General features: G+C 39.7%; 1 long non-coding RNA gene across 1 annotated transcript in view; it reads right to left on the reverse strand.

Annotated features, from left to right (window-relative positions):
• Positions 1 to 313: 313 nt before the first annotated feature.
• Positions 314 to 25,422, reverse strand: part of LOC309797050 — a 77,518-nt gene continuing 52,409 nt past the window's right edge. Inside the window, exons 2-3 of the long non-coding RNA XR_014292539.1 lie at positions 1,509 to 1,576; positions 314 to 403 (exon numbers count right to left, since the gene is read on the reverse strand). This is a non-coding gene — a long non-coding RNA (uncharacterized lncRNA). The remainder of the gene's footprint in view (positions 404 to 1,508; positions 1,577 to 25,422) is intronic.

Here is a 25,422-nt window from a genome sequence, read left to right on the forward strand (position 1 = left end):
CTGCTGTGGCTTCCTGGATAGGAAAATCAACTGGAATTGAGAAGTCTCTGTTTGATTCAATAAATGTTCATTGAGAGCATTCCCAGCTTCATCACAAATACAATGAGTGAACATTATAAAGTCATACCTAATCCCTAAAGTCTTCAGTGAAAGGATCCAGGCTGAATAGGTTTCTTAAGGCTCTGAGTCATCAGCAGTATTTATAAGAAGTATGCAAGATAATCAACCAACAGATTATTCACTTGAAAGCTAGAACAGAATTCTGTGTGATGACTTCTTTGAAAACTCACCTGCAAATTTTAGATATACCTCAAGTGTCGCAGAATCTCAGAGCTGGAAGCATCCTCAAGAGGTCACAAAATGAAGTAACACTTGACATATAGCCATATATAAGTAAATCCACCTAGACAGAACAATTAGGAAATCATAAGGGACCCGAAACTGTGCAGAAATCAAGATGAGATGATTCCCAGAAGGAAGCAACAAAGATAAAATGCTGAGCTAGGATTACAAAATCAAAGTTAACCTCAAAACCATCAGAGAAATATGTCCTCTTGGGAATGCTTGTAATTTCAATTCAGCATAACTTCTTTTGAATTTTTATTCATTAATGTCAAGCCTGGTTTTAAACTTAATGGCTAAGGGTCAAGTTCAGACACAAAAAGCATAGGCGTGCAAGTAGATACAACCTGACGTGTTTATCTTTTCAGCGCACACTTTCTGCTGCAGGCGTGTGCCAGATGTAGCAGCAGCTGTAGGAAGTTGTTTATCTACCCTCTTGACCTTTGTGAAGTGTTAGGAGATGGTAAAAATCATGTTTTTAAATTATAGGCGTCTCCTTTTAAACCAGCATCTTCTTAGCATCAGTCAAAACACATCAATAAAGGCATAAGAAGGTCAAGAAGATACGATTGCATCCCAATGATATCTGTAAAAACATACTTCTGCAATGATTTACAATGCAACAAGGGCTCTCTGCTTATTTCCAAATTCAGTTCATTTATTCAACATTCAGTAAATATTTATTGCACTCCTACTGTCTGCGAGGCACAATTAAAAACTGCAAATCAAATGAATTCTAATACCTGTAATATTTGTGTCTTGCCTGAATTTTTACAAATGTCATTTGTGCTTTGCAAATTTATCCTTTAAAATTTTCAAAATCTATTCATATTCCAAGGATGAAAGATGCCTCAAAATCTTTAGGTGTACTTATTAAGAAAACATTATTGGGGGGCGGGGGCAGTTCACAGCCAAATGTAAAGATTTCAGAGGCAAATGCCACATCCTTCTTACAGAGAAGAGCGCTTTGGCCAAGCTTCAGGGCCACACAGCTTCTGTACTGATGGGTCACCACTCAGGTCTGGAGGGATTACACTAAATGCAAGTGGGACTGATCTATCAACCTAATCACTCATGAGAAATAATAACAATGTCATTAGCTAAGTTTCCAAAACAACCTAGTTCCTGCTTGAAAGTCAATCCCTCAGAAGCATGCTAAGACTTACTTTTGTTATGACATTTGGATGAAGTCACAAAAGTTCCTTTGGTCTTTCTCTGTCAACGTCAACGTCCTCTGGGGAAACCAGTGTGGTGATATCAAAAAACAAAAGGAAACAAATCAGAGTCTCCAAAGAGAAAGACGCAAACAATAATTATTTTTAAGAAACCCAGTTAGTTTTTCATTTTGGCCAAGGAATAATTAGAAAATATACTGCTTTCCCCAAAAGGTTAGCTTACAACCAAAATCAAAATGTATTCTCATACTTCTTTCAATCACGGTTATTTATTTGCCAGAATTCTCCTAACCCAATAAAATATTTGTGAACATGGACATTCACATTAAACTATATTTAGACATATTTAGTATGTGTATATAATTTAATTATATAGGTACAGATAAATTCTTTGGGACTCTAAGTTAGAGAACTGACACAAAATTTTATTTGTCTTTGAGATGTGTACACATACGTGTGTCTATGCATGGCTGCGTGTGTGTGTTGGCAAGGATTGACAGATATGGCCCTTGCCTTCAAGGAGCTCTTAATCTAGTAGTTGCATGTTAAAGCTGGTTCACTTGACATGATTTTCTCTGACAATCTTTGTTTATACAGTAAAAGGCCATTCATTCACTGAGCAGTGATAGGGTGTAAGATTTTGAATTTTCATCTTTCACAATGGGCTGTCTTGTTTTCCATTCAGTTAGCCTTAAACTGAAATCAGCCTTAAAACTCTCTGAGACTCAACTTTTTGCTATCACTTCAACTTGCCTTAGAGAGATGACATAAGTCTTTCAAAACAACAATTTTTAAGCATTCTGTGGCAATGACAACCTGTTGGACTGAATTTTCAGTTGTGCAAATCGTAGCTGCTCCATCTGAGGGAATGACTGTGGTAGAACTAAAAGAAACATGAAATAAATTCTGAAAATATTTTCAGATGCCAAAGAATGAGACTATCATTCGATCATTCAATAAATATGGCCTAGATATCTACTTGGTGCTAGTTGTTGCACCAGAAAATTGCTTCCAAATGTCCTCTTCACTCACTTCAGAGCCACAGTAAATCATGATGACCAAGTCTTGGCCATGGTCATAGAAAAACAGCCCAAATTGCTGTCCTGTGAATTTTTTCTTAGGATTCCTATGAGTGTGTTGATGGGGACAATGTTGAGTGTTACTGAAGGCAAAAAATATGTGTATGACTGGAGTGATATATAGACTATTCATATGGTGTGATTTATATAAATATGGTGTGATTTTAGAAAAAAGTTAATGGTCCCTATGACACCAAAAGCACAGACAACAAAAGAAGAAAATAAATAAACAGGACTATATCAAAAGTCCAAACATCTGTGCCAAAAGACACAATCAACAGAGTGAAAAGTCAAACCATGGAACAGAAGAAAATACCTGCAAATCATAGATCTGATAAGAGGTCATTATCTAGAATATACAAATAAATCCTACAACTCAACAACAAAAAACAAACAACCCAATTTAAAAATGGGCAAAGAATTTGAATAGGCATTTCTCCAAAGGTGATGTACAAATGGCCAATAAGCATACGAAAAGATGCTCAGCCTCACTAACCGTTAGAGAAATAGAAATCAAAACCACAATGAGATACCACTTTATACCCATTAGGATGGCTATCAAATAAACAGAAAATAACAAGTGTTGAAAAGGATATGGAGAAATTGGAATCTTTGTGCACCACTGATGGGAATGTAAAGTGGTCCATCCCTTACAGAAAATAATATGGTAGTTTTTCCAAAAAATGAAAAATAGAACTATCGTATGATCCAGCAATTCTACTTCTGGGTATATATTCAAAAGAATTGAGAGCAGGGTCTCAAATATTTTTATACCCACAACCATAGCAGCATTATGCACAGTAGCCAAAATGTAGAAGCAACCCAAATGTCCATCAATGAATGAATGGATAAATAAAATGTGGTATATACATACAATAGAATAGTATTTAACCTGAAAAAGGAAGAAAATTCTGACAGATGTTATAACATGGATGAACCTTGAGGACATTATGCCAAGTGAAATACACTAGTCACAAAAAACAAATACCATATGATTCTACTTATGTGAGGTATCTAGAGTCATAGAGACAGAAAGCAGAATGGTGGTCTTCAGGAGCTGTGGGGTAGAGAGAAAAGGCAAGCTGTTGTTTAATGGGTATAGAGTTTCAGATCAGCAAGAATAAAGGAGTTCTGGAGATCTGTTTCACAATAATGTGAATATATTGAACACTACTGAACTGTACACTTAAAATGTTAAGACGGTAAATTTTATGCTACATGTATTTTATCACAATTAAAAATAATGATAATAAGTGAATGATCCCAATGCAATTTTAGAAAGTTGATTTCTTTAAACAAATACTGTTCTCAATGTTTTTAAAATCTGCTATGTATCAACTGGAGTCAACAGAGGGCCATCAACCCAAAGGGAATATGGAGTCCTAAATCTAAGACAAAGTCAGCAAGCATCTCTCCTCACAATTGATAATAGTAAAAATACCACACGACAGAAGGGATCTGGGAACAACTGATAATTGAATTATTCAGGGTTCACCAGAGAAGCAAAACCAATAGGATACATAAAGAGAGATTTATTTTAAGGAGATGGCTCACAACTGGCTCATAATTGTGAGGCTGGCAGGTCCAGAATCTATAGGGCAGGCTGCAGGCAGGAAATTCTGGCAAGAGTTGATGTTGTAGTCTTGAGTCCAAAGGCCAGAAACTTGGGCAGGGTTTCTATGTTACAGTCTCAAGGCAGAATTCCTTCCTCTTTAGGGGACCTCCACCTTTGGCTTTAAGACCTTTGACAGATTAGACGAGGCCCACCCCATCACAGAGGATAATCTGCTTATTCAACTTCTACTGATATAAAATGTTAATCTCACTTAATAAGAATAATCTCATTTAAATGTTAATCAGTTAAAACTTAATGTTAATCTTATCTAAAAAATACCTGTCACAGCAACATCTACACTGGTACTGGACCAAACAACTGGTACTGTAACCTAGCTAAGCTCACAAATAAAATTAACCAACACAGTTATGACATAGATTTTCTTTTAAATGAACCTATCTGTATTTGTATAAGTGAATTTTTAATTCCAAGTAGTGAACTTGGGAAATTATACACTATTTCACTGATGCTTTCTTTGTTCTCTTTTGCTAAGTCTCTGTACAAGGCAGGGCCAAACCCAAGCAAAAAAAGAAAATTAATCTCTTTGCTTATAGTAATTTTTAAAAATAGCCAAAATGCTATTATTCAGTTTATTTAATTATTTCGTTAAAACAACTTTGTTCCAAAGAAGTTGGGACCATTTTTAAAAATCAAATTCACTTTCAAAGTTGAAAATTTACCACCCTTGAGAATTTTTAAAAGCATGTGTCACTAGAAACCACTGCACAGGTGGCATTTAAAAAACTGATTCAAATATCAGCATCACTGGATTTAGTGTAGTGCTCCCAAAGGTAAAATCTTCCAAAAGCTGCCCTCACTCTTCCAGATGTATAAGCTCTGGTCATTTATACTTAAACCTTTGAGCTAAATTGTAACTATGAAGTTGCAGTATTGGGAATTGTGATGTGAAAGAATATCATAATAACAAATATAAAAGATCTCAATCACCCTGTTCATGATAGGGAAAACTATCTACAGGAATGTGATTAAACAAATGATAGTACTAACTTAAACTGGATAGAATACTGTGTAGCTGTCTAGAATGGGATAGGCAGGGACAGGGAATGTACAGTCTCTATTCAGGCAGTGAAACTTCTAAGATTTATATGCAACTTTTGCATGCATGTTCACTTTTCTAGGGCAAGAGAGCCTAACTCTGAATCAATGTGTTATAACCTCCCAAAAAAGTTAGGAAACAGTGTAGCAGAAGAATATTTAATGCAATGGTAAAATGTTCAAGTTATATTGCTAAGTGAAAAGGCAAAATATTAAAGAGCTCATACAGTGAGCTCATACAGTACTTAAAACATTTTGATGTATGCTTTATAAGTAATAATGGAAAAATATACACCAAAATGTTAGTAGGAATAATCTCTGAGTAGTGGGATTACGTATAATTTTTGTTGTGATTGTCTTATTTTGTTTTGCTGTTGGCTTGTCTGTATTTTCTCAATTTTCTACAATGATATGTATTGCTTTTATAAAGAAGAAAAAGTAAAAATTTAAGTTGGAAATGGAAAGTTGGAGAATGATTTGTCAGTATGTCATCAACACAGATCAGACTACATGAGTTCTAGTAGTCAACTGATCCTTGTCAACTGATCCTTGTTGATATTAATAGTAGCTGTAATAATAATAAAGTAGCAATTATAATGATAATAATAACAAACCATTTTATAACAACCTCTGTAAATGATCCCCCTGTTACTTGATTGGGCCTGGTATGTGTATAAATATAAATCAATTCGCTGGCATTTGGGTTTATAAATTAGTTTAGTGTGAATGTAGTTGACACAAATCAATCTCCCCTGGTCAGTTCATCCATGTGTCGAAGAAAATCAAATTTCTGAACTTGCAAAATTAAAATACCCATATAGTTGTACCTGTGATTCTCTTGTGATCCCTCAAGTTTGAAAAAGGTATAAGATACAGAAAATAATGGCAGTCTCTCTCAAAAGAATCAGATTCATGAATAGATTAACTCCATTGCTTTTTTTTTTTTTTAGTTTCTGCTTTATAACAAAGTGAATCACTCATACATATACATCTGTTCCCACATCCCTTCCCTCCTGCGTCTCCCTCCCTCCCACCCTCCCCATCCCAACCCTCCAGGTGGTCACAAAGCACCGAGCTCATCTCCCTGTGCTATGCGGCTGCTTCCCACAATCTATCTACCTTACGTTTGGTAGTGTATATATGTCCATGCCTCTCTTTCGCTTTGTCACAGCTTACCCTTCCCCCTCCCCATATCCTCAAGTCCATTCTCAGGTAGGTCTGTGTCTTTATTCCTGTTTTACCCCTAGGTTCTTCATGACAGTTTTTCTTCTTAAATTCCATATATATGTGTTAGCATATGGTATTTCTCTTTCTCTTTCTGACTTACTTCACTCTGTATGACAGACTCTAGGTCTATCCACCTCATTACAAATAGCTCAGTTTCGTTTCTTTTTATGGCTGAGTAATATTCCATTGTATATATGTGCCACATCTTCTTTATCCATTCATCCGATGATGGACACTTAGGTTGTTTCCATCTCTGGGCTATTGTGAATAGAGCTGCTATGAACATTTTGGTACATGACTCTTTTTGAATTATGGTTTTCTCAGGGTATATGCCTAGTAGTGGGATTGCTGGGTCATATGGTAGTTCTATTTGTAGTTTTTTAAGGAACCTCCATACCGTTCTCCATAGTGGCTGTACCAATTCACATTCCCACCAGCAGTGCAAGAGGGTTCCCTTTTCTCCACACCCTCTCCAGCATTTATTGTTTCTAGATTTCTTGATGATGGCCATTCTGACTGGTGTGAGATGATATGTCATTGTAGTTTTGATTTGCATTTCTCTAATGATTAATGATGTTGAGCATTCTTTCATGTGTTTGTTGGTAGTCTGTATATCTTCTTTGGAGAAATGCCTATTTAAGTCTTCTGCCCATTTTTGGATTGGGTTGTTTGTTTTTTTGCTATTGAGCTGCATGAGCTGCTTATAAATTCTGGAGATTAATCCTTTGTCCGTTGCTTCATTTGCAAATATGTTCTCCCATTCTGAGGGTTGTCTTTTGGTCTTGTTTATGGTTTCCTTTGCTGTGCAAAAGCTTTGAAGTTTCATTAGGTCCCATTTCCATTACTCTAGGAGGTGGGTCCAAAAGGATCTTGCTGTGATTTATGTCATAGAGTGTTCTGCCTATGTTTTCCTCTAAGAGTTTGATAGTTTCTGGCCTTACATTTAGGTCTTTAATCCATTTTGAGCTTATTTTTGTGTATGGTGTCAGGGAATGATCTAATCTCATACTTTCACATGTCCCTGTCCAGTTTTCCCAGCACCACTTATTGAAGAGGCTGTCCTTTCTCCACTGTACATTCCTGCCTCCTTTATCAAAGATAAGGTGACCATATGTGCGTGGGTTTATCTCTGGGCTTTCTATCCTGTTCCATTGATCTATCTTTCTGTTTTTGTGCCAGTACCACACTGTCTTGATTACTGTAGCTTTGTAGTATAGTCTGAAGTCAGGGAGCCTGATTCCTCCAGCTCCGTTTTTCGTTCTCAAGATTGCTTTGGCTATTTGGGATCTTTTGTATTTCCATACAAATTTTGAAATTTTTTGTTCTAGTTCTGTGAAAAATGCCAGTGGTAGTTTGATAGGGATTGCATTGAATCTGTAGATTGCTTTGGGTAGTAGAGTCATTTTCACAATATTGATTCTTCCAATCCAGGAGCATGGTATATCTCTCCATCTATTTGTATCATCTTTAATTTCTTTCATCAGTGTCTTTTAATTTTCTGCATACAGGTCTTTTATCTCCTTAGGTAGGTTTATTCCTAGATATTTTATTCTTTTTGTTGCAATGGTAAATGGGAGGGTTTTCTTGATTTCACTTTCAGATTTTTCATCATTAGTGTACAGGAATGCCAGAGATTTCTGGGCATTAATTTTGTATCCTGCTACTTTACCAAATTCAGTGATTAGCTCTAGTAGTTTTCTGGTAGCATCTTTAGGATTCTCTATGTATAGTATCATGTCATCTGCAAACAATGACAGCTTTACTTCTTCTTTTCCAATTTGGATTCCTTTTATTTCCTTTTCTTCTCTGATTGCTGTGGCTAAAACTTCCAAAACTAAGTTGAATAAGAGTGGTGAGAGTGGGCAACCTTGTCTTGTTCCTGATCTTAGTGGAAACGATTTCAGTTTTTCACCATTGAGGATGATGTTGGCTGTGGTTTTGTCATATATGGCCTTTATTATGTTGAGGAAAGTTCCCTCTATGCCTACTTTCTGCAGGGTTTTTATCATAAATGGGTGTTGAATTTTGTCGAAAGCTTTCTCTGCATCTATTGAGATTATCATATGGTTTTTCTCCTTCAATTTGTTAATATGGTGTATCACGTTGATTGATTTGCATATATTGAAGAATCCTTGCATTCCTGGAATAAACCCCACTTGATCATGGTGTACGATCCTTTTAATGTGCTGTTGGATTCTGTTTGCTAGTATTTTGTTGAGGATTTTTGCATCTATGTTCATCAGTGATATTGGCCTGTAGTTTTCTTTCTTTGTGACATCCTTGTCTGGTTTTGGTATCAAGGTGATGGTAGCCTCATAGAATGAGTTTGGGAGTGTTCCTCCCTCTGCTATATTTTGGAAGAGTTTGAGAAGGACAGGTGTTAGCTCTTCTCTAAATGTTTGATAGAATTCACCTGTGAAGCCATCTGGTCCTGGGCTTTTGTTTGTTGGAAGATTTTTAATCACAGTTTCAATTTCAGTGCTTGTGATTGGTGTATTCATATTTTCTATTTCTCCCTGATTCAGTCTCGGAAGGTTGTGCATTCCTAAGAATTTGTCCATTTCTTCCAGGTTGTCCATTTTATTGGCATAGAGTTGCTTGTAGTAATCTCTCATGATCTTTTGTATTTCTGCAGTGTCAGTTGTTACTTCTCCTTTTTCATTTCTAATTCTATTGATTTGTGTCTTCTCCCTTTTTTCTTGATGAGTCTGGCTAACGGTTTATCAATTTTGTTTATCTTCTCAAAGAACCAACTTTTAGTTTTATTGATCTTTGCTATCGTTTCCTTCATTTCTTTTTCATTTATTTCTGATCTGATCTTTATGATTTCTTTCCTTCTGCTAACTTTGGGGGTTTTTTGTTCTTCTTTCTCTAATTGCTTTTGGTGCAGGGTCAGGTTGTTTATTCGAGATGTTTCCTGTTTCTTAAGGTGGGATTGTATTGCTATAAACTTCCCTCAGAACTGCTTTTGCTGCGTCCCATAGGTTTTGGGTCGTCGTGTCTCCATTGTCATTTGTTTCTAGGTATTTTTTGATTTCCTCTTTGATTTCTTCAGTGATCACTTCGTTAGTAAGTAGTGTATTGTTTAGCCTCCATGTGTTTGTATTTTTTACAGATCTTTTCCTGTAATTGATGTCTAGTCTTATAGCATTGTGGTCGGAAAAGATACTTGATACAATTTCAATTTTCTTAAATTTACCAAGGCTTGATTTGTGGCTCAAGATATGATCTATCCTGGAGAATGTTCCATGAGCACTTGAGAAAAATGTGTATTCTGTTGTTTTTGGATGGAATGTCCTATAAATATCAATTAAGTCCATCTTGTTTAATGTATCATTTAAAGCTTGTGTTTCCTTATTTATTTTCATTTTGGATGATCTGTCCATTGGTGAAAGTGGGGTGTTACAGTCCCCTACTATGAGTGTGTTACTGTCGATTTCCCCTTTTATGGCTGTTAGTATTTGCCTTATGTATTGAGGTGCTCCTATGTTGGGTGCATAAATATTTACAATTGTTATATCTTCTTCTTGGATCGATCCCTTGATCATTATGTAGTGTCCTTCTTTGTCTCTTGTAATAGTCTTTATTTTAAAGTCTATTTTGTCTGATATAAGAATTACTACTCCAGGTTTCTTTTGATTTCCATTTGCATGGAATATCTTTTTCCATCCCCTTACTTTCAATCTGTATGTGTCTCTAGGTCTGAAGTGGGTCTCTTGTAGACAGCATATATATGGGTCTTGTTTTTGTATCCATTCAGCCAGTCTATGTCTTTTGGTGGGAGCATTTAATCCATTTACATTTAAGGTAATTATTATTATGTATGTTCCTATTCCCATTTCCTTAATTGCTTTGGGTTCGTTATTGTAGGTATATTCCTTCTGTTGTGTTTCTTGCCTAGAGAAGTTCCTTTAGCATTTGTTGTAAAGCTGGTTTGGTGGTTCTGAACTCTCTCAGCTTTTGCTTGTCTGTAAAGGTTTTAATTTCTCTATCAAATCTGAATGAGATCCTTGCTGGGTAGAGTAATCTTGGTTCCAGGTTTCTGTCCTTCATCGCTTCAAGTGTGTCCTACCACTCCCTTCTGGCTTGTAGAGTTTCTGCTGAGAGATCAGCTGTTATCCTCATGGGGATTCCCTTGTGTGTTATTTGTTGTTTTTCCCTTGCTGCTTTTAATATGATTTCTTTGTGTTTAATTTTTGACAGTTTGATTAATATGTGTATTGGCGTATTTCTCCTTGGATTTATTCTGTATGGGACTCTCTGTGCCTCCTGGACTTGATTAACTATTTCCTTTCCTATATTAGGGAACTTTTCAACTATAATCTCTTCAAATATTTTCTCAGTCCCTTTCTTTTTCTCTTCTTCTTCTGGAACCCCTATAATTCGAATGTTGGTGTGTTTAATGTGGTCCCAGAGGTCTCTGAGACTGTCCTCTGTTCTTTTCATTCTTTTTTCTTTATTTTGCTCTGCAGCAGTTATTTCCACTATTTTATCTTCCACCTCACTTATCCGTTCTTCTGCCTCAGTTATTCTGCTATTGATCCCATCTAGAGTACTTTTTGTTTCATTTACTGTGTTTTTAATCGATGCTTGATTCATCTTTAGTTCTTGTAGGTCCTTGTGAACTGTTTCTTGCATTTTGTCTATTCTATTTCCAAGATTATGGATCTTGGAAATAGAATCTTGGATCAGCTTTACTATCATTATTCTGAATTCTTTTTCAGGTAGACTGCCTAGTACCTCTTCATTTGTTAGGTCTGGTAGGTTTTTATCTTGCTCCTTCACCTGCTGTGTGTTTTTCTGTCTTCTCATTTTGCTTATCTTACTGTGTTTGGGGTCTCCTTTTTGCAGGCTGCAGATTCGTAGTTCCCGTTGTTTTTGGTGTCTGTCCCCAGTGGCTAAGGTTGTTTCAATAGGTTGTGTAGGCTTCCTGGTGGGGGGGACTAGTGCCTGTGTTCTGGTGGTTGAGGCTCGATCTTGTCTTTCTGGTGGACAGGTCCACATCTGGTGGTGTGTTTTGGGGTGCCTGTGGCCTTATTATGTTTTTAGGCAGCCTCTCTGCTAATGGGTGGGGTTGTGTTCCTGTCTTGCTAGTTGCTTGGCATAGGGTGACCCGCACTGTAGCTTGCTGGTCGTTGACTGAAGCTGTGTGCTGGTGTTGAGATGGAGATCTCTGGGAGATTTTCTCCGCTTGATATTATGTGTAGCTGGGAGGTCTCTTGTGGACCCGTGTCCTGATATTGGCTCTCCCACTTCAGAGGCACAGCACTGACTCCTGGCTGCAGCACCAAGAGCCTTTCATCTGCTATATATCAGGCATTGTCCGTGACACCTGAGATCCAACAGCAATCCAAAGAGACAGTGATGCTCCCCCAAGTGGCCTGGTATTCTCTCCAGGGTCTGAAGCTCTGGAGTAAGGTTGGAGATCGCCGCTAGCCTGCTGGCCTGTAAACCGGGGCTCCCAGCCTTCGCTTTGCCTCACCTCGCCTCGCCTCCCCCGGACTGTGTAGCTTAAACCCTTAACTCCATTTTTAAACTGTGTATCTCTTTCTAACTTTTTCTTAAAATGTTGGTATTATCACCTATCTGCTAGCAAATATTAGCAGCTAACAAAACAAATGATAAAATGGCAAATAAATATTAATAAATAATACCTAGTTCAATAGCTCATTGTTATTTTTTCACAGACAATAATGTTTTAGGTTCTGCATCAGTTTGGGACCTCCAGGAAATGGGACTTACAGGAAACGGGACTTCCAGGAAACAGAAACATAACAGATTTACTGGGGGAAATGTTTATGAAGGACAAAGGGGAGTGGGGGCAGGAGTAGCCCAAGAGCGACTCAGACCGTGTTTCTAGAGAGGGAGGGAAGGAGGACATGGTACAAGAGCCTCAGACTGCAGTGACCTTTGTGAAGGTCTCAGCCAGACTTGTGGGCGCCTCAGAGAGACTACTGCCCATTAAGAAGTTTCACATTGAACAAAAATAGCCCAGCTCTAGTACCTCCATTATGCCCAGCCATTAGCTGGGGAGAACGTGGCCTCAGGGTGAAGGCCAGAGCAGACCCCAAAGGTGCAAGAGCTGACAGCTCACCGTTTCTCTGCAGCAGGCTCTCTCTCGAAGGGAGAGCTGAGTGTCATATTTAGGTCGTTGCCACAGGTTGATTTGTTTTATAATCATACATGTAGATTTATTTTTTGCTACTGAAATTGTTCTTTGTTCTTGTGTTGGAATTAAATATACCATTCTGCCCCCATGTCCCAAAAAAGAGCATGATATTTCCTAATTGAAGTCTACAACAACTATGATTTCCAGGTGTGTTAGCACTTTAACAATTTTCAGACTCTATTCTGATTTCAAGTCAGAAGATTTGGACTCAAATCCTAGCTTCATCACTTTCTACCTATAATGTCTTGAGCAAGACACCTGACCTTGCTGAACCTCAGTTTCCTTATCTCTAAGGTGGGAATATCCATGCCTTACTCCAGAGGATTGTTTTAAAGACTAAATATAATAACATATGTGAAATCCCCTGGCATATAGAAAGTGCTCAATAAATGTTTGTTTTTAGAATGGAAAACAACAACACTAACAGGTACTATTGCATGTAGCTTGTCAACATTACCTTACTTTACCTGGACAAGTTACCTAACTCTTACAAGCCTCAGTTTCCTCATCTATAAAATAGAATAATAGTTCTCCCTATGGCACTGAGTTACTGAAATGATTAGATGAAATAATGTAAAGAGAGGATTTATCACATTACCTGACACACAAGAAGTCCTCAGCAAATGGGATTAGTAAATAATTAGGATTACTTACTATCAGTAATTCATTTTCATTTTGAAGTTCAGAAAAATTCGATTTATTATATTATAAATTACATGACAATCTTAGTCTCATAGGAACTAATAATATCTCAATTGTTATTCTCAGACTTGACATTTCCTTTGAAGTAAGTGCACACAAATACCCCTACTGTCGGCCCTTGGTATCTGTGGGTTTCATGGATTGACTGAATCCACAGATCAGAGGGCTGACTGTATTAATTGTATGACACTATTTTATATGTAAGGGACCTGAACATCTGAGGATTCTGGTATCCACAGGGACCCCTGGAACCAATCCCCCACAGATACTGAGGGACACTGTACTTGCCAAAGATGACCCAGTGCTGTAAGATAATAACTAGACAGAGATAACAAGCAGCCTTCCTTTCTTGATCATCTGTTTTCAAATTCACTCCTCTGACAGAAAGACATGCTTGGTTTTTTCCACATAGATTTTGACATCTGTTAGTCATGGATTGTTATTATTACCATTAAAAATAATAACAACAATGATATATTTTTTTACCTGAAAGCCTCAATTTCTTTTAGGTATTTTTCTCTAGTTTTGGAGCTTCAGCTGGACGTTTAAAACATAAATTGGATCTATTTTTCCTTCTATTCATCTATCAATTTTCCCCTGCCAGTTTATCACTTGAAACTTCAGAGAGTTAGGGACAGGGGAATATTGGGGGATAGGGGACAGAATGGTTTAAAATAAAGACTATAGAAACATATATTCTATAATCACTTGAAAGTAGGATGAGGATAGAACAGGAAATAGCAATGGAAGCTTCCAAAGCCAGAACTACAAACTTTCACGTTAACCACTGAGTCCTGGAAAATGAAAGATGGTTATAGATAAGTCATGTTTTTTTCCATGTATTTCACAGATTGACAGTTCCAGACTTCACATGGCTAGTAGACCAGACGAGGCTAGTCTCTAGACTCCAGGGGGGAAGCCTTTCTTTCAAAATTGGAAAAAAACAAAAAACAAAAACAAAGGAAATCTCATTATGTTCAGTCTTTAAGCTCTTGGGTAAAATTGTCAATAAAACATGCTTGTTCCTGATAAGGAAATCAATTTGATTAAAAGTGCACTAAGACCATAAGTTTTTCCCTCCTAGAGCCAGTAAGCCATCACCCCTTAGTGAGTAATGATTTTCCACACTAATCAACAGAGCTTAAATACAGCAACTAACTCAGACATAAGCCTTTTATTAAATTAGTTATTGATTCAAAAATCTATTACTCAAAATCTAGATTTTCAAATTTTTATTCCAAGTGTATAATTTTCCACCATCACACACACCAAGAATTCAGAAATATGGGTCACCGTTGACAAACATGCAACAGAATTATACCATTACAAAGCATAGATAATTTTTCATGAAGTAAGAGTCAGGACTCATCTTTCATTCCACACCACAGTCTATGAAATGCAATTACCTGGCCCTCTGTCTCAGATAGATAATAAGAATGTGGGCTTTGTCTCCAGACATAAAAAAGAAAAGGAAGCAGCTAGAACTACAGAGGTTGATGCAAGTTTAAAAACACAAGCACAACTCATGATAGAAGTCGACCTGATGAGCAGAAGAAGCCACAGTTGGTTTGAGTGACTGCCAGATGTGTATCATTCCTTCATTCTATTATCAGACATTTATGGTATGCCAACTGTATGCCAAGCTCATGTGGAGCCGGACAGTGTTAACCACAGTGCAGAGTTTCAGGCAACCCCAAAAAACTATCATTCAAGTAACCAGTGTGCTGCTGATAAGTAGTTTGATTCATGGTAACTGGTCCCTGGGATTTTTCTGCTGTAAAGTGTCAAAAAATAGGTCACTGCCCCCCCAGCCCCCCCATATCTCAGATGATAAAATTTACTTCAAGATTTCTGTGGTTTAGATTTCTTTCAGGTACAAATTGAAGATCTAAACCAGATGTTTTTCTATCAAGGACAAAGAAACAAAGCTAAATGAAATATAGCAATCTTTCTCCTTATCTATCTCACCCCTACATGCAGATTCCTAGTGTGCATAAAATTCCCAACATAAGTCACTTGACCCTCTCTTCTAAGTCATGTCCTGACTGTAAAGAAAAAAAAAAAAAAGAGCAAATCTAGTGAGAGGTAGGAGGTAGGTTAGGTACAGAGCACACCACTCAGAGAGCTAAGGATTCAATGCAATTTTGTGGTTGAAGCTTGGCATCTACAGTACAGGCATGGGAGGAGGTAGGATTCCTGGTGGTCATGGTGCACCCCCAGGTCCCAGCATGAACATAATTACAGGAGCTGTAAAGTCACAGGAAAACGCTTGCTATTCTGGAAAGCCTCGCTCATCTTGGCATTTCAACAAACCCTAGTATATGTTTGCTTCCCTTTTATGGAAACAGCATAATGCTCTTAGCCACAAGTCATTAAGAGACCACAGAGGACAATTTTAGTGTCAGTTTTCATTTTCATCCCAATGACCCTCATTCTTGTCATCTTTATACATCAATTACCCACTCAATTCCTTCTGCTCCTCAGATCAGGAAAAGCAATTCCCTGGAGGAAACTGAAGGGAAAGCAAAACTGATAGGACATTTGAAGAAGAGATGAGATCAAAATGGGTGAAGAGAAGGTTCATATTCCCTCAACCCAAGAAATAATCAGGTCAACTCAGAAAATCCGCCCTTCAGTTAAAATCTGTGGCAAAAATAGTTCAAGGCAGCTTTGCCACAAAGTTTGCATGACTGGCTTCCAGGGGATCTGGTAGGTTAGGACTGGTAGAAAAAAGACTAAGATAAAAATAAAGAAAAATGTAATTAATGACTGTGTTTAGAAGAAGTTTTCCATAAAACCACTAATTTCAATAATTATTTAGTCCGTGCTTAGTAAAAGCCAGGTACCACATTAAGTCCTTTACACAGATCGTCACATTTAATTCTCACAGAAATCCTATGAGGAATGTACTATTATTGTCTCCATTTTACAGATGAGCACACTGATATACACAGAAGGGAAGGAACTTGCACGAGGTCAAGACGCTAATAAGTTCCAGATTCTAACTCCCAAGCTCCAATGGTCAACTCGAGCCTAGGAGTCTGGCCTCTCCCCAGAGGAATTGTTCCAGTTATCTTCTGCTATGTAATAAACCACCTTAAACATAACAGCTTAAAACTCTATAATTTATTCTTCTCTCTCATTGTTCTGTGGGTTAAGTGAGCTCAGTGAGGCAGTCTTTGCTTAAAGTCTCTCATATAGTTACAGTCGTATGTGATGGTTGGGCCAGAAGTTATCTGACTGCATTGGCCATTTAAATGATGGAGCTGGGCTGCATATCCAAGATGGTGCACTCACATGGCTGCCAGGTGATGCTGGCTGTCAGCTGGGAGGCCAGGGAGGGCTATTGGCAGAGCACCAATATATGACCATACACGTAACTTAGGTCTTTCATGGCAGGTGGGTTCCAACAGGGAGAGTTCTGAAAAGGGAGCATCCTAAGAACAAGGATTCCAAAAAAACCAAGCAGAGGTTGCAAAGTTTCTTATGATCTAGTCTCAGAAGTTCTGAAGCATCATTTCCACCAAATTCTATTGGTCAACAGTGAGTACAAGGCAGAGCCAGATTCAAGGGGAGAATACTACAAAGGATATGAATTCTAAGAGCTGTTGGGTTGATCTTTGGAGACTAACTACTATTGTCATATCTGTGAAGCACAAATCTTTATGTTGCCCTCTTGGGAAGAAGCAAAAGAAGGGAGTCTGGCCCCCATGAGGCTCTGGGAATGGGGACGTTCTTACAAAGATGTTAAGCCAACTACATTACTAAGAAGCAGACACGAAAACAATAACAAGAAAAGCAAACACCAATTATAGACACAAATTTTAAATCACACAAATAATGAACTCCTCAGTATCTTCCCCAAAGCACTGCCATAAGGATAGTCTTCTGAAGGCCTCATATGTTTTGTGGAATACATGTAATTTCGTCTTTTTTAACTTATCCTCCCTTTACGTATCCTACTGACTTAGAGGCATTATGGTGTGAGTAAAAAGGTAGGCTTTAGAATCAAACAGCCCTGAATTCAAATTCAGACTCTTACCAGTACTCTGAGTCCTTAGGTAAGACTTAACCCCTCTGACATTCTGTTTCCTCATCTAAATAACAGGAATAATAATATCTGCATCTATAGCTGAGTATATGTATATCTCTCTATGTCACTGATACACACAGTCATTGTATAATTCAGATCCTTTTCTCTAAAGCTCACAATTACCAAATAGAAAAAAATCTGAATTACATTTATATCTCATTTTATAAATTAAAAAAACAAAGAGGAATTAAATTACTTATTAAGAACTTCAGGAGCTCAGCAGCCTCAAAACTCTAGCCCCTAGGGATCTTCCCTGGTCCACTTTGCTCAGTAATGGGGCCTCTGCCCGGCAACGTATCTAGGAACACATGGTCCTAATAGTTCTATACCTAGACAGGAAGATCATATGAGGCAGGATAGAAGGAGAGAAAAGTCATAGCACAAAGATTATTTTCATTAGTAATGAAAATAATTAAGTACCTGTCTCAGAGTAGACATATAATAACACCGGTTGGGTGGATGGGTGGGTAGATGGATGCACAGACAGTTGGAAGGGTTTTAGTTGTAAATGTTTTTCCTCCTGTGGTGTCAGAAGATGGAATCTCACTTCCACCTCAGGAAGCTCCCAGCCATTCCATACTCCTTAAGCAGAGAGAGCAGCAGACCATCTCTTTCTTCCCCGCAAATGGTCTCTCTACCTCGATTTGTTCTCTCAACACATATTTTCTTCTTTCCTTCTCCACCTGCCATAGAATATTTAAAAGGAGAGACCAACAGCCAACGGAGATAATTGTGGGCTCTTAGGCTATGGAGGGGGAGCTTTCCTTTCCTCTTTGTTTACTTCTGAGAATGTGGTCCTATCCTCCAGTTTCTACATCTGGCATCAGGCCTAGTGTCAAAACTCTGGAACTTTTCCCCTAGCAGGCTGTTCTTATATCAGAAGACGTTGAGTAGGACTTTTCCTGTTGCCCTGGAATAGGGACAGGGTTCATGGCCGAGGACAAAAAAGGACCTAAATACACCACCCGTTAAAGTGAGCTGACAAAGGGCTTTCTGAAAATCGCCAGAACTACTAATTTTCTACTACCATTACCAACATCACCCCAACCTCCTCACCCCCTGCATGCACAGAACCTTTTTCAAGGTAATCTAAAAGAAAGAGAGGGGATACAGAGTTGGAATTGAGGTCTACCAACCTCATGGGTTCTTAGGGAGAAACATTTTTAGACTATACTGGAGAGGTGTGCTTCCTCATAAAGCCAAGAGATGGGCAGGTTGCAAGATAATCACGTTTAGAGACTGAGGGTATATGAAAAAGGGGAAGCTGGCACCTCACCCTTACAATCTTAAGTCCCATACTGGGATTGCCATCCAAGTAGAGTGATGTAAGGTGTCTCCTGGGAGAGCTTGATGTACCTGACATGCTTCCCCTAGAGTTTGGAGACATCCATGAAAGTAGAGCTTGGTGTCTCATGCTCTTCTGGAGATTTATGAAGGCAAAATCCTTGCTAGGAAGAAGATGGAGACAACCTATGAGAGGTTTCTCAAGCGTGCTCTAGAGGTTCCCACGGCTACTGCACAGGACATAGAGTTACAGGAGCATGGAGTTAGATGGAGGAGCAGAATTTGGGGGCTGCTCAAAGGGCTTTCAGGCGAAGGGAAGTGAACCCATTTACCCTAGGGCTACCCCTTCCCCTGAGAAAGTGCTGGAAGCATGGATCACTTTGCTGGGAGCAAAGGAAGACACAGCTACCCTCTCTAAGTTCATCCTCAACAATAGAAAGGTCCAAAAGAAGAAGAACAACAGCCTTAGATTTTCAATCACAGCGTCTTTTACAGAGACTGACGCACAGAAGCAGAAAGATCCATATGAAGCCAGACCCAACCAGAAGACAAGCAAGATTCCTTCCCACCCCTGACTCAGGCCCAGGAATCTAAGATCTTGTTCCTCCGTCTCTTCTCCTTGGCCCCAACCCAAGAAGGTTCCAGTGGTTCTCAACCAGGGCAGAATGGCTCCTGTAGGAGGTGTTTGGGAAAGTGTTGTATGTCATAAAGACTGAAGGGTGCTATGGGAATTTGTGTGGAGGTCAAGGGGGAAAGTGTTAAGTATTCTGAAATGTACAGAACAGTTCTATGCTACGAATTGTCCCACCCCCAAATGACAAGACGACTCCCTATAGAAAAGCATACTGGTAGACCCAGGAAAGGGTCAGACTGTAGACTGTAGACTGTAGACTGTTTCTCCTCCATTGCCCCCCTACTCCTGCCTATCAGCCCCCTCTCTATTCCAAAGTGCTGGATTTGTGGGGAAGTGAAAAGACAGTTTATACACTCCTGCCCCAGATCTCTCAAGCCTCAGCTCAAACCCGTGTTTGGGACGAGGGAGGAGATTAGACTTAAACTGAGTCTGAGATTCTGAGATTGACACTTTAAACCACAATGGACTGAAATTTTTATTACCGAAAGAGAGCAGAGAGTTATGGAATCTGCCAAAGATGCTAAAGGGTGGGGAATGGGAATTCAGCTGAACACTTCAGAAATCAGTCACTAGAAGAAACACAAACACTTCATGTTTATACCCCACTTTGTTACAACTCCTCAGTTGCCTCCTCCATAAAGGGGGGTAGGGTCCTGGTTTTCAAACACGCAAAGGAAGGAAGGTCACAGAGAATGTTTCTGTCTGCCTCACTGACCACTGCAGATAAGCCATTGCTGCTCACCCCACTTGGAAGCATTACATCCTGTTTCCGCCACGGGCTCTGGGTGGAGCCCAGGGGTTGCCATCTAGGGCTGTGGCAGTTGGATGGAAAGCACATCGGAAGCCTGGTAGGGGTGCCGGCCCACGGCACAGATGCTGCACTCCTGCTAAGGTAACAATGGGTAAGGAATAATCATGAGATGGGTTTTCCTCTCCCCCTGCCATGGCAGGTGCTTGATGTCAGAGCCCACTGCCAAATGACCCAAGAGGGAAATGCCCAGGTCAGGAGAGGCTGGGCTGGGATGAGGAGGCCTGGGGAGCATGTGCCTCTCATACACATCAGACATTGCTCTGTCAGGGCTGTCTCAGCTCACACAAAATGTACGGCTCAAATCCCATCTTTCCTTAGGATTCTTCCTAACTCCCTTCCTCTCACTCCCTTTCATCCACATTTAGAGAAACAAATAATTGGAAAGTGCCCCTATTAATACCACATCAAAAATACCTCACCTAATAAAAAATACCAGTTGGTATAGACATTTTCAGGACAATTTAGCAATATCTATTAAATTTTAGTTGTGCTTACCCTCTGACCCAATGCTTCTTCTAGGTATTTATCCTGTGGGCGTGTCATTCTATATAGCTGTATTCCCTGTGCTTAGAGCCCTAGAACTCTACCAGGTATATATATGTTGAGGAGTGGATGCTCCATTAAAATGTGTTAAATATTAAACAAATGAACATACAATTAAAAAAAATTGGCAAGCAGAACAATACATAAGTTATGTTTCACCTAGGCTTATAAAAAGCACAAATTATATTTTCCCTGCTGTTTAAGAAAAAATGTTGTAAACTTCTTCAGTTCACAGCACATCATCAGAGGTACAGAAGTTGGCATGCTCTCTGAGCACCATTGTCTCTTACCTTATTCTATTGTGCCTCTTCTTCCCCATCACATCCTCACTCCCATTCCCTGCCCACTCTAATGTGTATAGTAAATCTTTGCATCTGTATGTATTCCTGAAAGGTAATGTTTTTACATATGTATTCTTATTTTTCATATTGCAAGTGATATTGCATAAATCTTATTCACTTTCTTCCCTTTTTCACTATGTTTTAAAGTTCAATCCATGTTAAACCATAGGTACATCTAGTTCATTGAATTGTGACTGATATATAGTATATATCCCATACTAGATGTCCACCTTGGTTTACTTACTCATTCTCATTGCAATAGACAAAGTCCCTTCCAACTGCCTACCACCACAAACGACTGCAAAAAAAAAAATAATTCTCCTATGCCGTCTCCATAGACCTGTGCAAGAGTCTCTCTGGGGCATATGACTAGAAAGGGAATCGTGTAGTAGAGAATATGTATTCTTCTCAGTTTCACTACGGAGCCATAGACTGGTTTTCAGAATGGCTGTGACAGCTCACCTTCCCGTCAGAAGCACATAAAAGCTTATCTTTCCCCGTGTGAAACTGTCTGACCAACACTTGGAATTACCAAGCCTTGCAATTTTTTGTTCATTTTATCACTGTAAAGTGGTATCTCATTGCTCAATTTGCAGTTCTCATTTCAAGATTCATGTTCCTTTGTATGTGATCTGCTTTCTCTTTCTGGAAGATCTTAGAATTTTTTATCCTAGTCTCAGAGGAGCTTTACTTTCACTCTTTTTTTTCCTTTGGCCACGCCCTGCATGCTTTCGGGATCTTAGTTTCCTGACCAGGGATCGAACCCACGCCCTCGGCAGTGAAAGCACGGAGTCCTAACCTCTGGACCACCAGGGAATTCCCTTTTTTTCTTTTTTTAATTTTCACTTTAATATATCTGATTGATGGGTGTCCTATTCTCAATGATCTTGAAGAGTGATAAGTGGCCGAGATTATCCACACATTTATTAACGGTGAACAGATAGATCTGAGAAGGCATTCATCTTCCATGCAAACTGCTTGCCTTATGTTGAAATTCCTTCTACAAGACCTTAGTCCAGCACTAACGGGGTCTCTGTTTGGTATGTCCAGTTGCCCACTCTGAGAGAATTCCTACCATAATGATGGACATTTCAGCTTTTTGCCCATCTTCCTTAGGTTGAGTTCAAATACTTGTCCCAGCGCAGCGGCTGGTACACAGTAGGTCTCAGTAAATAAGTGCTTCCTTCCCTTCCTATTTTTCGATCCACTGTCTTGGGTTACAAATCCTTTACATATCTGAAAACAGCCACCATGTATCTCTTAGTGTTCTCTTCCTCCAGCTTAATATCTGCTGCCCACAATACACCTCGCGCATCAGATTTTTTAAACCACCAGCTTCCTATTGGTTCTTTTAGCAAACACACTGATTTGAAAGTCTCCTAGTATCACTTGAAATACGGTGACCTGGACCTCCAGGTAAATTCTAAACAGAACAAAGCACAGTAAGTCTATGACCTCCTACAATTCCCCTGTAATTCTATTCTGCCAAGTAAGAACACTTTCCCTTCTTAGTAGCAGCAGCCGCCTGATGACTCGCTGAACTTGAGGTCAGCTCAATTCCCCAGGCCTTTTTCACATGAACGGTTGCTTATACCCATGGAATTTAGTTTGGGGACTGCTTAGATGGCTCAGAGTGCAAAATGGAATCAAAATCTGTGGCAAGTGTTCTCCTCCAATTTAATTAATTTAACATCTGACTTTTCTCCCTTCTTTCCTCCTTTCAGCTGCTGTATGGTTGATCAAACTATAGAACTAAATAGACCAGGGTTCAAATCCTGCCTCTGCCTCTTCCTAATCCTGTAGCCTTCGAAAAATGCTTTATTCTCTCTGAATTTTTGTTGCTTTGATTGCCTTGGAAATAATAACCTTTACTTCATAGTAGTGTGAAGTGCTATAAAAGTTAAATGAGATCTAATATTATAAAACATCAGACACATAGAAGCCCCTCAGCATTCTAGTTCCCTTCTTCACACTCCTTGCCTTTCCTGCCTGGATCTCAAAAGGGAAGAGAAAGCACCCAATTCCTCCCAGATAGTCTCGACTCCTGATTCCCACAACAAAACATACCCATCTGCTTTCATACTCCCTCAACTCTGTGCACTCTGGTACAAAACATATTAACTGACCCCAGAGGATGCAGGAAGAAGTCCCAGTGGATCGAGGTGTTCCTCTTCCAGGTGACATTTGCAGCTTCACAGAAGTTTCCCAGATTCTCAATGCCTTAATGCTTTTAGGATCAAAGTCAGAGTGTTAGGGTACAAAGTCAGGCAGACGGGATTCTTCCTAACCTTGGTGGTTTGATGTTGGCATAGTGTGGCCGTGATATGGCTCAGTGGGAGACGGCAGAGATGGGGGCAGCAGACTGGAGAGCCACACTGGGCCAGTGGCCACCACAGATGTGAGGAGCTCTGTGGGGCTCTCCCATCAGCTACTACTGCACAGGCCTCTGGCCACATGTTTGCAATCACACATGAGGTTGCCCTGCACATTATCAGAAACTCCTGAGGGGGAGATGGAGGTCTGCAGCAAATTGTTTCTGCAGTCCTTGACACTCCCTTCAGCCCACCAGATTCTGTACAGTTCCGTGCAACGCCAGATTCCAACTCAAGCTCCTACCAAAGCATCCCCAGCTTTTCTGCCAGGGATTTTCTCCAAAACCAAGGAAGATGACTGAGCCTGCATGTAGCCATAGCCCAGAAGAGAAAGAGAAATAACACCTCTCAAAGCAACCCTCAACAGTTGGGGCCCCAGGGTCAGTGGATAAATGCCCCAGCTTCCTGACCATTAAAAAATTATTCTGAGGTGCTTTCTACAAATTTCTTCAGAGCCCCAGTTGCCCACAGCAGCAATCAGCTCAATAAAATACCTGTACTAGATTTTCTTCCTTTCCTGTCTCATCCTCCCTACTTCCTCACTGTGCTTCCTGGGATCATCTCTCCCAAACTACCTGTACCATGGTTTGTGTCTCACTCTGCCATTGGAGCTACTCAACCGAGGTCTTACATCAGCTAGAGCAGGGGTCCCCAACCCCCACCCCCCTGGCCGCGGGCCGGTAGCAGTCCACGGTCTGTTAGGAACCGGACTGCCCATTAGGAGGTGAGCGGCGGGCAAGCGGGCAAAGCTTCATCTGCCACTTCCCATCGCTCCCCATCGCTCGCATTACCTCCTGAACCATCCCTCTCTGCCCCCTCCCCCCCGCTCCCATCAGTGGAAAAATTGTCTTCCACGAAACCGGTCCCTGGTGCCAAAAAGGTTGGGGACAGCTGAGCTAGAGAAATGGTGACTTTTTTGTTCCTGATAATATGATGCCACTTTGTCTTCAGACTGCTGTGGCCTGAAAGATATAGAAACTTCTTAAATGGTATACTTGGTTATTCTGTAACCTCCCTTCTACTGCCGACAGAATTAACTGTTCTTCCTTCTGCGATCTTCATCATCTTGTATGTGCTTTTATTACTCCCTTTCAACACTGCAACACACAGTTACTTGTTAAACATCTGTCTCCTTCTAGATCTAGAAACACTAGATCTATATCTGAAAAACTATATCTGATTCCAATTTGTACCTCTGGTGCCTAAGCCAGCACCTGGTATATAGTATATGTTCAACAAGTATTGGTGAATTAATAAACTCCAAAAGAGAGTGAGCTTCCAGTTCAAGACAATAGGTTAAGAAAAGTTATTTCCTCTCCTTTCTGGACTCCATTAAAATGAAAAGAAAAAAGTATTAAAATGATATAAACTCGCAATAACCAAAGAACACTGCAAAAATCATGAGCACTCAAGAGAGTTCAGCAAAAGTCTAGAAGATGGAAAATACACGAAAGTCTGGTGATTGAAGAAGGAGAGAAAAGAAGCCACAGTTTGGGATTTATGCTACAGGTGGGGTGGGAGCAACCCACCCAGCAGAGCCCCAAGGAGACTCTGGATTTAAAGAAGGCAGGTACCAGGATGATGGAAGTGAGAAGTGCCACTAAAAACAGCTATGACGAAAGATCTATATAGAGAACAATTCACACATCCCCACTTTTTTCCTGCCCCTTCACAAAGAACTGCCCATAGCTAAACCCAGGCAAAAATCAGAACGTTCTCCTTCAAGGAAATCGGACAAACTGTCCCGGGAGAATTAAGTTGACTAGTTCAAGCATTAGTGCTCCAAAATAAAGGCCTCCCAGAGCTGGCATTTACTCTCCACCCCTGTACTGGCTAGCTCCCTAGGGACTTGCTAGAGCAAAGCATGACAGTCAAAAAGCCGTACTGATATAAAAGGAGCCTTTCTGTCCCCCAATTTGAGAAAAGTCTGTACCATGACAGAAAAATATTACGACAGACAGAGGGAAAAAAGAGAGGGG

Source organism: Mesoplodon mirus (assembly GCF_964341445.2).
Source record: "Mesoplodon mirus genome assembly, chromosome: 2".
Lineage (NCBI taxonomy): Eukaryota > Metazoa > Chordata > Mammalia > Artiodactyla > Ziphiidae > Mesoplodon > Mesoplodon mirus.